We start from the raw sequence: 12422 nt of genomic DNA, 5'->3' as shown, positions 1-12422 counted from the left end.
AGGTAGACTGGTAGAAACTTTGCATAATTCTAGTCATAATCATGAATTTTCCACACACAGAGGCCTTTCAGGTTATGCTAGCAACAGATATGTGCTCTGGAACAGTAAGGAGTTGTTTTGTTTTGTTTTGCTTTTTGCTTTTTGGGTCACACACAGCGATGCACAGGGGTTACTTCTTTCTCTACACTCAGGAATTACTCCTGGAGTGCTCAGGGGAACAAATGGGATGCTGGGAATCAAACCCAGGTCGGCTTCATGCAAGACAAACACCCTGCCTACTGTGTTATCACTCCAGCCACCAGGTCAGTTTTTTTTTTAATTTTTTAAAATTTAATTTAATAAATTTTCCAGTTTACAGATTATTTATTTAAAGATCATTGTCATCATCCCGTTGGTCTTTGAACTTCTTGAGAGGTCTCAGTAACGTCTCCATTCGTCCAAACCCTGAGATTTTAGAAGCCTCTCTCTACTTGTCCTTCCAACAATGCTGTACTGGAGGCTCTTTCAGGGTCAGGGGAATGAAACCCAGCTTGCTACTGGTTTGGGCATATTAATACACCATGGGGACCTTGCCAGGCTCTCCCATGTGGGCAGGAAACTCCCAATAGTTTGCTAGGTTCTCCCAGAGGGAGAGGTGGCCGAGCACTTCTGGGAGCTTGCTTTTAAGTCTCTGGATGCTGGCCATTGACAGGATTACATGTGCCTGGGGCGATCCCTGGATGTGACCGTCTAGCTACTGGGAAATGGGAAATCTGGGCAGAGGAGGCCCAGTCCCAATCCGAAAAGCCTTGGAGGTCTCAGCCCCTGGTCCCACACACCTGGGTTCCTCTGCTGGTTCCTTCATGTGTGAGGCTTGTCCGAATGTGTGGAGAGGGGCCTTGAGCATGGCTGTGGCTAGGTTCTGGAGGTCTTCGGCTTCCAGGAGTTCTGCTCAGGGCAGGGAGGGAAGCTGGATGGAGCCCATCCCCTTTGAAGAGGCCCCAGGGAAGACAGCCAGGCACGGGCAAGAGACTCTCTTAGAGATATGTTAAGAAACATATCTTGGAGATATGTTAAGAAAAATTAAAATATTGTTAAAGCCAACTAGAATGATTATATGGTTTCTCTAATTAAGATGGCTTGGGGATTTTAGTTTATATAAAAGCATATTAATTACAATTAATACTGTATAAAGTCATTATGGTGAATTTATTTTCTTTGAAAAGTGTTTTTTATATGTTTTACTTAATTATGGAAAATTTTAACTTAATCAGAAGGAGAAATTTTAAATGCTTGACATTATATGGTAAATTTATCTCCACCTTTATTAAGGGATAATGGACAAATAAAGAGTCATTAATATCTAAGGTTTTCAACTTGAAGATCTCATTTGTATTAGCTTACCCATAATATTAACATAAGTTTAAAACTTTCTTAAACTTTGTTCCAAATACGTGTATGGTTTGTGTATCTATAACTATATGTATATGTTTATATATAACATATAAATGTGGTGAATTAAGTTTCTTGACTCTACTCTAGCCCATGAATATTAAATTTAATGCCAACTTCTGAGATAAAACGTAAAATAGAGACAAGTGAATTTGTTTTCAATTACAAAAAGTAAAATATAGACTTCAAATTTCAAAAATTAATCTCCACAAGAAAAAGTGTCTGACAACATTAGGAAAGAATAGAAAACTTTGTCAGTGATAATTTCTAGATTCTGAGACTGAAGAAATACTAAATAAACTTCTATTTCAAAAATATTGATAGAAAACATGAAAGAACTTAAAAGTAATATGATGTAAATAAAATAAAATAAAATGTGTCAGAGAAGGAAAATGACAGTGCAGACTATAAGAACAAATGAAATAGTTGCATGTTTTAATTTAAAGTATGCTCTAAATTTAGAAACCTAACTATTCAACTCATGGTAACCTCAAACAAGATATGGATTTCTAAAAATAAATGATGCAATTAATTAGGCAGTAACAATACTTGAATGTTGGAAATGTAATCTGGTCACTATAAAAAGATAGAATTTTAAAAAAGAGATAAGACTAACAAAAGAACATAGACAAACACATAACAATGCCAAGACATAATACATGTAGAAAATTGGCCATAAATAATTTTATATAAATTATTTTAGTAAATATCAGTGGTCTGTGCTCTTTTATTCAAAATGTACAGAGGGGTAAGATGGTCCAGGAAGCAAAATCCAAATATTGATTATCTGTAAGAGACTCACTTAAATTTTAAATATAAAAAACCAAGTTGTTATGAAATAACAGAACTCATTCTTAAATAAAGGGCAATGAGAGTCTTATCTATATCAGAAAATGTAGGTTTCAAATAGAAAGTAACAGAAAAAAATTTAGACATTAATTATTAAGCATCAGTTCATCAAAATGATATTAACATGTACGTGTCAAATGAAAGAGCATCAAAATATTTAAATAAACTATTAACAAGTGACATTGTCAACAACACAGTATCAAAAGACTTTAAGAACAAATTTCCACCAAAGACTATTAATCAAACAGATAAGCCCCAAAGAGGCAAAAGTCTTAAATAAAAGATTTTGACAAACTTAATGAACATTAACAGGAAACTTTAACCCCCAATTCTACTACATTGTTTTCCTAATGCACACGAGACATTCCCAGGGGCAGACTGCCTGTTGGTACAATGCTGAGCAGTGCTGATAAATTAGTGAAGATTGGGAAAATATCTACTATTATTCTGAATCAAAATGAATAAAAACAGAAATCAGATTCATCAAAAAAGGCAATACAAAAAGAACATTGTGTCTATACAAAAAGGACATTGCTCTGAAATAACTATGTAAAGGAATTTAAGGAGAAGAGAAAAGCAATATTTGCAAGTTAACAGAGTTTGATTAGGAGATAAAGGTGATTTACCAATTGGGGAAGCAGAGCACAAAGAAAGAAGTTACAGGTAAACACAGAGGACTGGGAGCACTGTGATGAGAGTAACCCAATAACCCAATGTGATCCAAAAAGTGATCCAAATCTCTGAGACTTTCTATGTTTTTTCTTTTATAATTTTATGATTTCCTGTCCAATTTCCAAACATTGATCTACTTTAAATTAATTTGTGTGTATAGTGTGAGATATGGATCCATTTTTTTCAAATAAGTGGTTATCCATTTTCTCAAACACTATTTGTTGATGAGGCTTTCCTTGCTCCACTTCATGCATACAAATCATTTACTTTATTTATTTATTTATTTTTAATTTTTTATTGTGGAAAGTTACAAAGTTACAAAGTTTTCAGGTTTAAATCTCAGTTATACAATGCTCAAAAATCATTTACTTTAGATGAACTCTTCACATAACTCTGAGGGCTTAATCAATTAGATGCCAATAAGATGTCAATCCATTGGTCTAATAGCCTATCCTTATTTTAGTTACAGTATAATTTTCTTTGTTAATATGCAGATTGTTAAAATATGTCAGTAGAACAAAAACTGGGAGCACCTGTAAGGGTGATTGGAGGCTGCCCCAAGAGCCTCTGTCCCTCTTGGAGAGCTCGGCAGGGTACTGAGGGTATTCCACCCACACAGCAGAGCCTGGCAAGCTAACTGTGACATATTTGACATGCCAAAAACAGTAACAGAATTAACAATATTCTTTTCATATCCCTGGAGCGAGCAAATGCCATTGGGCTGCACTGGCATGCAACACGGACAAACGAAGATGTTACTGGTGCCCGCTCGAGTAATCGATGAACAATGCGATGATAGTGATAGTGATAGCTTTCTTTCTTTAACTTTATAGTTTAAAGTCAGGAAATTCAATACCTCATAGCATCTTCTTTTTCCAGGATGGCTTTGTTTCTTTGATTACCAGATTCCATAAGCAAAGAAAATAAAGACCAAATTAAATAAGCGGGATTATATAAAGTTAACCATCACTATCATCCTGTTGATCCTCAATTTGCTGGAGCAAGCCCAGTGACATCTCCATTCATCATAGCCCTGAGATTTTAGCAGCCTCCCTTTACTAGTCCTTCCCAAAGGTGCCGTATTAGAGGCTCTGTCAGGGTCAGGAGAATGAGACCCATCATTGTTACTGTATTTGGCACATGAATACACTACAGGGAGCTTGGCAGGTTCTCCTTTGTGGGCAGGAAAATTTTCGGTAGCTTGCCAGTTCTCCTAGAGGGAGAATTAGGCTATAACATATCGCTTCCAGGATAAACTTAACTTATACAAAAATTAAAAGGAACCCTACCAACTGGACAAAGATACTCTCTTATAATACATAAGATAAAAGACAGATATTCAAAATTTATACAACATTTGCAAAAACCAGTAATGAGCAAAATAATAATCTCATCAAAATTGGTAAAAAAGATAAATATACACTTCCACAAAGATGTACTGATGGGCCAATACAAATTACAAATACAATAAAAATTACAAATAATTTTTTAAAAAGCTGAAAAAAACAAGTGTTAATGAGGATATGACAAAATAAACCTTTATGCACTTTTTGTAGAATTGTCCTCTGGTCTAGCCTCTATTAAAAACAATATTAATATTTATCAAAAATTTTAGAATTGAGCTCCCATAAGACCTATGTTTACATCTATTTGTATGGCCTGTTTCCACACCCTTCCTCCACACCTATGTCCATTGTAGTTCTTGAAACAATAGCCAGAATATGGAAGCATCCAAAATGTTATGAAGGAACCTATCTAACTTAAAACTTCGAGTTGTTTTTATAAAAGGTGAAAGAAAAGCAAGATGTTCCTTATTTTACTAGATTTCCCCAAAGTTGACTTTATTCATTTTTTTATATATAGTGATATTAGAGAGGCCAGTAGGTAAGTCGGCATATAGCTAGACTGAGAGACATCTTATGGGTGTTGATTACTTCATTTTATTATTGGTTGTATTTGTTTTGAAAATTAGGGGTTAAACCCAGAGCTTCTCTTGGGGCTGGAGTGATAGCACAGCAGGTGGGGCATTTGCCTTGCACGCGGCCGACCCGGGTTCTAATCCCAGCATCCCATATGGTCCCCTGAGCACTGCCAGGGGTAATTCCTGAGTGAAGAGCCAGGAGTAACCCCTGTGCATCGCCGGGTGTGACCCAGAAAGCAAAAAAAAAAAAAACAAAAACAGAGCTTCTCATATGCAAGGCAGGTCCTCATCATTCAGCTTTATCCACGAACTTAATAACTTCCCCAAGATTTAACAAACTCATAGTAATATAACTAGTATTATAATTAAGATATAGAATAGATTTATGGAGCCAGGGAGATAGCTTAACTTTTCCAGTTCATACTTTGCCCAGTACAACAAGGTTCTCTGAGCACTGGACACTGCCTACTGTGGTCCCCACAACTGCAACGGTGCTTGAAGTAGCACCTGCAGATTATTGGGCATGACTTCTATTTTTTTAAGGTTGTAAATTTATCACACTCTAAAACCTCCCATGTTCTAAGTTTTAAAAATGTAGAATAAAATTTTGCTTTAACATCCAGTATGACTGGATATATTTGTTACTTTCTTAATCTGACTTATTTTACTTCTGATTGGAATTCATCCAGTTTTCTTATGTGTATCTATATTTTGTTACTTTTTATTGTTCTATAAATTCCACTCTATACTATTCAATCATATTTATGCAGTACAATTCCATCATTGTTTGGTTAAGTGAAAATTGGGTTGATGTCAAATTTTAATACCAACCTGCATACAGATTATTTTTATGAATAAATGTAGTTAATTCACTCAGTTAAATGTTACTAAAAATATAGACAAACACCTTGATGAACACCAATGCAAATATCCTCAACCCAAATCCTAGAAAATCAAATGAAATAATAGGGCCTGGAGCAATAGTACACCAGGTATGGCACTTTCCTTTCACATAGTCTATGGCACCTCATATGGTCCTTAGGGTCCACTTAGGTATGATCCCTAAGTGAAGAAGCAGGAATAAGCCCTAAGTACAACCAAGAGTGACCCCCCCAAAACAAATCAAACAAACAAAAAACCCAGGGGCTGGAGTGATAGCACAGTGGGTTTGCCTTGCACGCACCCACCAGGTTAGATTCCCAGCATCCGATATGGTCCCCCAAGCACCTCCAGGAATAATTCCTGAGTGCATGAGCCATGAGTAACCCCTGTGCAATGCCAGGTGTGACCCAAAAACCAAAAAACCAAAACCAAAAAAACCCCAAATCCAAAAACGTAACAAAAGGGTTATGTATGCATCATAATCAAGAAGGGTCATTTTGGGGATATAGGATGATTTGGCATATTCAAATTATTTAGTGTAATATATGCACCATAATAATAAGATGGAAATCACATTATCATATACATCAAAGCAGAGAAACTATTTGATAAAATTGAACGCGCATTCATGATTAAAATCCTCAGCAAAATAGGAATAACAGAAACTTTCCTCAAGCAAGTAATGGTGTTTTGCAAAAAACCCAAAGTTAACATCATACTTTGTGATAAAGCCCTGAAACTCTTCCTCTTAGACCAGGCCCAGTGCAAAGACATCCATGTTCACCACTTTGTTAAATATAGTCTTAGTAGTTTTTGCCATAGTAATCAAGCAAGAAGCTATCAGTGGAATCTGAGTTGAAGAGCAATCAAAACACAATACAACTTTTACAAGTTTGATATTTCAGTTTTGTTTTACCGCCACTGGTTTGAAGGTGTTACTCCTTGCTCTGCACCCAAGAATTACTTCTGGCAGTGCTGGGAATCATATGAAACACAGAGGATGGGATCTGGGTCAGCCACATGTGAGGTAGCCACCGTACCTGCTGTACCATCACTATAGCCACTAGTTTATAGAGATGTGTCTGTGTCCTCCAAACGGATTGGACCAGTCAACATTCCCAGCTGCAGATGGGGCTTCCATTTCTCCACAACTTCAGCAACATTGTTTGTATTTGTTCTTTTTGACATGTGCCAGGTTTACTAGAGTGAGATATCTTATTGTTCAGAAATGATATGATATCTCATTTTCCTGATGATATGTGATATAGAGCATTTTTTACACATACCTTTTGGTGATCTGTATGTCTTCTTTGAAGTGGTCTCTATTCAACATTTGACCATAATTACTTTCTCACTCACACTAGTTCATATATAGTCATTGGAAATTCTTCAAAAATTATTATTTTTGTGTTTCTGGAAATGAATGTGCCTCAACAGTGAAACTCTGAATTTACTCTACCTCCTGATTTTTGAGTGTTGATTTTTTCTCAATGTCAGCTTCATGATAGGAAAGAAAATTGTTGATTTTGTTGTTGTTGTATTTAAAAGTATAGGGGTGGCATCCTCTTAGCTTTTTAAATTTGGAGATAAAACCAGATATCTGTTTTAGTATAAAAAGTTTATCAGGATGAATTAGTATTATTGTAATTCCACAATGGGAATATTGTCTTTTACTGTATAATGATTCACTTTACTTTTATACTACCTCAGTACTTAAAAAAACTAGTGTTAATAAAATTGACAATAAAAGACCATGTATGACAAACATAGTGGCAATATTTTTGTACTTCACAGGTGTTATAACATTTTAATTAATCACATCTTCAGTAAACCATCAAAATTTCTCTAGGCTTCATGCTAATAGCTTTTATAAACATTTATTTTTATTTTTAAAGTGTGCACATTTTCCCCAAAGTAACATTTCATGTTGTGAAGCAGAACTTAAAACAATAATTGTCTTTCTTCAATTGTATCTCAAATTATGGGTTGAATTGTTTCTATGTAAAAATTGTGCTTTATGAATTGTTACTCAGATCTTCATGGTGCAATTTGGGGAAAAACAGTTTACTGAGATGATTCTTAGTTTAATAGACTTAAATAAACCATCATCAACTGCAAAATGGTATCTGGAAATGCGGTATCCTTTTGTAAATGTGTTCTAAGAGACATAAAAGTTAAAATGTCATTTGTTAATCATTTTACAGAAAAAAAGAAAGCATCATTCCCCTCAAATAGAGAAGAACAGCAGTGTTGGCCAGTGCAGCAGAAGCCTGGAAAAGTATTCACAACGCTCACCTGTCCTTCGATAACTACAAGAACAAGATGACTGCCCTACGACCTTCACATCTTCCAGAAAGGCAATGGAGAGGACTATTCATGACTTCTACTCAGATATCTTTGAAAGCCATGTCCATCTGCCCACATACCAAATTCTGCAGGATGAATATGTCGTTCCTAATGTTCACCCTTCTGAAATCAAACACGATATTTTGTTGGTAAAGATGCGAACAGCACCTGGTTCGGACAAGGTTAGACACGAACACCTGAAGATTCTGCCATCAGTACTCATCAATACACTGGCTCAACTCTATACATGCTACCTGTCTGAATGCAAGGTTCCATCTCAGTGGAAAACCAGTAGGACCGTTCTGTTGTACAAGAAGGGAGACATCCACGACATCGGCAACTATCGCCCAATTTGCCTGCTGTCTGTTACTATAAGTTGTTTACTCGTGTCATCCTGAATAGAATAGGCAAAACACTAGACGAAGGACAACCATGTAAGCAAGCCAGCTTCCAAAGGGAATTCAGCACAATAGACCATATCCACACAGTGACCAAACTCATTGAAGTTTCTTGAGACTTCAATGACTTCGATGCCTCTCTGTCTAACGTTAATCGACTTAAAGAAGGCCTTCAATTCTGTTGAGACTGAGGCAGTCATCGAAGCCCTGGCCAAAGAGGGCGTCCAAATTCAGTATATCAAAATCCTCTACAAGCTATATTGTGGTTTCACCACCAGAATTTCACCATTCTACAAGGAAGTGATCATTGATGTAAAGAGAGGGGTGCAGCAGGGTGATACCATTTCACTGAAACTCTTCAGTGCTGCCCTCAAGAACATCATGCCATGACTGGAATGGGAAGGAATGGGAGTGAAGATAGACGGTCAGCAATTACACCACCTCCACTTTGCTGATGACATCGTTCTCATAACACCAAACATTAGCGAAGTGGCATAAATGCTGGCCGACTTTGACTACAAGTGTGGAAAGGTCAGATTGCAGCTGGAATCTCAACAAGAGGATGTTCACGAAAAACGAACTAGTCCCTGAAGCTCCATTTGCTTTCAATGGAATGAACATCTCCAAATGCAGCAGCTATGTGTGCCTGGGTCGAGAAGTCAGCATGAGGAACAACTTAGTGCCAGAACTGCGCAGGAGGAAGAGAGCAGTGTGGAATGCCTTTAAGAGCGTTGGAGAAGTGGTTAAGAGAACGAAGAATCTCCGACTCTGGGCACATCTTTTTGATTCCACCATTCTTCCTGCACTAACATATGCCTCAGAGACCTAGGCCTTATGCGAACAGGATGAGAATGCTATTAGGGTATCCCAAAGAGGAATCGAAAGAGCTATGCTAGGAGTATCACGTCTCACTCAAGTGAGAGAAGGAATCCGGAGTTCTGACCTCCATCGACGGTCAAAAATCAGGGATGCTGTCTCGTTTGCCAAGGCATCAAAAATCAGATGGGCTGGTCATGTAATGCTGGTCATGAAAAACCCATATATATTATCTTGGCATATTATTGCCAAAAACTTTTTAAGCTTATAATTTGCATTTGTTTATGGGGATTAAAAGTCTACTTTAGATTTAAAAATTAGCTTAAGGCCATTTCTTCTTTACCTATAATACGTTACCTCTAATTTCAATCCAGAATGTTGGAAACTGAAACTTCGTTTAATTAAACATATTTGTACCTCTTTTTTCTGTTGCAGTTTTTGGCTCTGTTTATGGTGACATGTCACCTAGACAGTGTGCATGGTAGAGGAAGTTTAACATTAAAACAATGCCACAGAAATGACAGCAATAAGAACTCTGAATAATTGCAGACTTTGGGACATAGTAGTTGTGAGAGCATTGGGTCTGTAGAAAAGCAAGAACAGTATCTGCATGTATGTGAGCTTGCCTCAGTATACTTAACGCAAGATTAAGTGGTTAACTAAAGAATTTTCTTAACATTTACAACAGCATTTTTGCTACTTCCCTGTCCTGATTTTTCTTAGTTTGTACCTGCTCATCATTGGAATAACAACATGGTACCATTATTTGTTTTTAAATAAAAAGACTATGCCAAGAAATCCATAAATGGATGTTGAATCTTATTTAATGTCTTCCCTACAACTATTGAAATGATTATGTAATATCTATGTTCCTTTTTGTTGATATAATACACTATATTAATTTATTTGAAAGTTTGCTTCAACACATTCAAATTAATTACTATAATAAACCGTATCAATAAAAGTGAAGGTAAAATTTATATGACTATATAAATAGAACGGAGAAAGAATTTGACAAGATTTAACAGCTGCTTATGAAAAAAGAACTCAACAGGAGTGTCAGACTGTAAAATCAATATATAAATATCTGTAAACTAGAAGAGAAATAAATCTAAAATAAAACCACATTAAATTGCTTAAAAATAATTAAGTATCAACTTAACAAGGGAAGTTTCAATATTCATTGACAGCAATTTTTATATCAGAAATTAAAATATGAATTCATGCTTAAGAACTGAAAGAATTAATATTATTAAAAAAAGATACTCTACCCGAATCACTGTATATATTTAGTGCGATTTCTACCAAAATTTCAATGAAATGCTTCAGGTAAAAGAAACACATTAACTGAGATATGTATAAAACCTCAAACCACCTGAAAAGCCAAAAAAATCCTGAGGGAAAAAGAAGATAGGGGAAATCCTGTTCCTAAAATTTAAGTTATATTATAATACTGCAATGAAAGTGTGTTATTAGAATAAAATTCACTCAGAGTAGCAGAATAGAACTGAAAACCAAGGAATAAATTATGATACATCAATTGAAGCTAATTTATAACAAAGTAGCCAAAACACTAAAGAAAGAAAATTATCTATAGCAAATATTGTTGGGAAAACTGAGTAACCAGATAAAAACAAAAAAATATTTCACACCACAGACAATTAATTCAGAATTAATAAAATATTTAGATAATAGATCCAAGTTCATAAACTTAATTGAGGAAAACAGGTAAAACATTTCATGTTCCTGGATTCCGTGGTGTACTTTGTGATTCAACTGCATTGTTAAAATTATTAAATTGGAGTACATCTAACCCCTGCACTGCAAAGGAAGCTATCAGTAAAAGAAAAATATTTCCTAATGCATAGGTGAAATAATTTCAAATCAAATATTTTATGAAGTGCTAATATCCAAGACATAAAAAGAATTTTAAAATTCTAGACATAAATTTGACATAAGAAAGAACAACCCCATAAAATGTGAAGAGACAAGATGACTAGTTTTCAGAAAAAAAAAGCATAAAGATGGTTAAGAGGCAACTAAAAAAATTTATTATCCATGATTATTAAGAAAAGGCTAATAAAAATGATGATTAGATGCGAGTATGAGTGGCCTATATAATGAAGGACAGTAAAAAATCCTGGTGAGAATGTTGCAAACAAAGTAATCATCATTTATTATTGTTGGGAATGTAAACTGACTGAGCCTCTATGAAAAAATAGCATGCACATTGCAAAAGATATTTTTAAAAAAATGTTTACTATATGATCCAGAAATTTCACTATTAGGCATTTATCCAAGGAACACAAAAACACAAATTTGATAAGATATATAAACATATTCATTTTAGCACTAGTTCAGTAGTGAAGATAAGGAAAATCCAAAGCATTCAAGAAGAGATAAGTGAATAAAGAATGACTGAGATTGTATATGTATGTGTGAGTGTATGTGTGCATATGTGCGTGCATGCATGTGTGTAGTTATAAGAATTGCACAGTTATGAGAAAACATAAACTCTTGTCTGTCTTTTTTTCCCCTTTGGGCCACACCCTGAGCAACACTTATTCCTGGCTCTGTGCTTTCTGGCTCTGTGCTCAGGGATTACTCCTGGCAGGATTCAACAGACCAGATATGGTGCCAGGGATCGAACTGGGTTCAGTTGTTTGCAAGAATCAAAACCTCTTAAAACAACCCTAAATAAATAAATTATTGTGAAATAATTTTCACAATATTACCACATTTAATTTTAAGATGCTTATTTTCATGTTCTTCGGTAAAGTGTTTATTCACACTGCTGACTGTTAAAAAAATAGGTTGTTATCTTGATGGATCTCACTCCCCTGACCCTGAAAGAGCCTCCAATGTGGGAAGGATGAGTAGAGAGAGGCTTCTAAAATCTCAGGGCTAGGATGAATCTCAGGGCTAGGTCTCATTACTGAAACCACTCGAGAAATTTGACGATCAACAGGATGATGATGATGATAATGATGATGATCTTGGTAAGTTTTAAGAATTCTTTACATATTCTGTTTCATTTCCCATCATAATTATGTCATATTAATATTTTTATATAAATGCTATTTTAACTTTATTAATAAATATGTTTG

At 35.4% G+C, this 12422-nt stretch overlaps 1 pseudogene; it reads left to right on the top strand.

The window, feature by feature from the left end:
- LOC129403479 (uncharacterized) overlaps nt 1-7917 on the top strand; it is a 103374-nt pseudogene extending 95457 nt beyond the window's left edge.
- The last annotated feature ends 4505 nt before the right edge of the window (nt 7918-12422 follow it).

This window comes from Sorex araneus, chromosome 3 (assembly GCF_027595985.1).
Source record: "Sorex araneus isolate mSorAra2 chromosome 3, mSorAra2.pri, whole genome shotgun sequence".
NCBI lineage: Eukaryota > Metazoa > Chordata > Mammalia > Eulipotyphla > Soricidae > Sorex > Sorex araneus.
The sequence above is the reverse complement of the archived record's forward strand: the minus strand, read 5'-3'. Positions and strand labels throughout refer to the sequence as shown.